Source organism: Theobroma cacao, unplaced genomic scaffold, assembly GCF_000208745.1.
Source record: "Theobroma cacao cultivar B97-61/B2 unplaced genomic scaffold, Criollo_cocoa_genome_V2, whole genome shotgun sequence".
NCBI classification, from domain to species: Eukaryota; Viridiplantae; Streptophyta; class Magnoliopsida; order Malvales; family Malvaceae; genus Theobroma; species Theobroma cacao.
In genome coordinates, this window is record NW_017235073.1 from 1 (window position 1) to 1,973 (window position 1,973).

Consider the following 1,973-nt stretch of genomic DNA (forward strand, 5'->3'; position numbering starts at 1 on the left):
CTGGAAATATTGATGATTTTTCACATCGTTTTTGCATGTTTGCGTAATAGTACGTGATCTTGGCCCCGTGGGTGGTTCACAGCGCTTATTCATGGGCGACGAAAGCAGGAAACGAGAGGGGCCTTGCCAACTTCCTCATATTCCCATTTCTCTTGACAAGAATCCTTCACAACCAAATATGGATTTCTTATTCCCGTTACCGAACTGCCAAAGGAAACAACAGGATCATTGATAAGGGCATCGACTTCGAGCAAGTTGACAGAGAAAGCAACTGGTCAATCTCTATACTCCATTGTTGTCTGATTGCCTCTGATCTCGACACTAACATGCTGAAAATGATGGATATGTTTGGCAGGGATGATCAGATCATATTAAGTGGAATTATACTCTACTTGGGAAATATGATACTGCCAGAAGCATCTCACCTTCCCATATGGAGATCAGATGGAGTTATAATCACAATTCTACTTCATACGGGTCCTGTCGAGTTCCTTTATTATTGAGTCCACAGGGCATTGCACCACCATTACCTCTACTCTCGCTACCACTCCCATCACCATTCTTCTATAGTGACCGAACCCATTACTTGTAAGTTGCAGAACTATGCAATCATCATTAATTTTCCATATGATTTCGAGAATACATATTCTTTCATATGATTAATGCGTCTGCAAATTTTTTTTTCCTTGGCAGCGGTAATTCACCCATTCGCCGAAATAATCTCCTACTTTCTGCTCTTTATAATACCAATGTTAACAACGGTGTTGATGGGAACAGCTTCCATCGTATCATTATTTGGTTACATATCTTATGTTGATTTCATGAATAACATGGGACATTGTAACTTTGAATTCATCCCGAAATGGGTTTTCTCAATCTTTCCTCTACTCAAGTATTTCATGTATACTCCTTCGTAAGTATTTAATTAACTTTTTCATTCTTTTTAAATTCATAATTGTGTCTAATTTTTTCAACTGCAAAAACATGAATTTTCAATTTTCACATTATTTTTCTGGTAATTTTGAACCAAATTTTGACATCTATTTATAAAATGTCAAGTTATTGTATATATTCGAATGTTTGATTATTTATTTTTGTATCAGATGTTCGGAGCTTGTATTATCTTGATATTAATAAAAAATTTTTTGACCGATTACAAAAACAATATGCAGATTTCATTCTCTCCATCACACTCAATTCCGAACCAATTACTCCCTTTTTATGCCGTTTTATGATTATATTTACGGAACAATGGACAAGTCCGCCGATGCTCTGTATGAAGCTTCGTTAAAAAGGCAAGAAGAATCACCCGACGTTGTACATTTAACACATTTGACCACACCAGATTCCCTCTTTCATCTTCGTCTAGGACTCGCTTCCTTGGCCTCCAAGCCCCACCAGGCTCCCACCATGGTCATGTGGCCCGTCACGTTTTGGTCTGTGTTGGTGACTTGGATTTACGGCCATGCCTTCGTTTCAGAGAGGAACACCTTCGAGAAACTCAAACTACAATCTTGGGTGGTACCAAGATACAATATGCAAGTAATAAATTAATCAAAGCATACATTTTTCTCTCCATATTTTTTTCATTAATTAATATGCATATATTCAATCTTTTCACAGTATCTTTCTCGAGGACAAAGAGGGAAAATCAATAAGTTAATTGAAGAAGCTATATCAGAGGCAGATAGGAAAGGAGCTAAGGTGCTGAGTCTAGGGCTTTTGAACCAGGCATGTTTCTTCTCTGTGTCTAGCTATAATTTCCAAATTATTCATTTTCATAAGGCTTTCAAGTTAATCGATGTCAGTTAAAATATGCAGGATGAAGAGCTTAACGGGAATGGAGAGCTCTATGTCCAAACGCACCCTAAGCTTAAAATCAAGGTCGTGGATGGAAGCAGTTTGGCGGCGGCTGTGGTGGTGAACAGCATTCCTGAAGAAACAAGGCAAGTAGTTCTGAGGGGCAAGCTTTC

General features: G+C 38.2%; 1 pseudogene; it reads left to right on the forward strand.

Moving 5' to 3' along the window:
- The first annotated feature begins 50 nt into the window (after positions 1-50).
- LOC18607124 lies at positions 51-1,967 on the forward strand (annotated as a pseudogene).
- Positions 1,968-1,973: the final 6 nt, after the last annotated feature.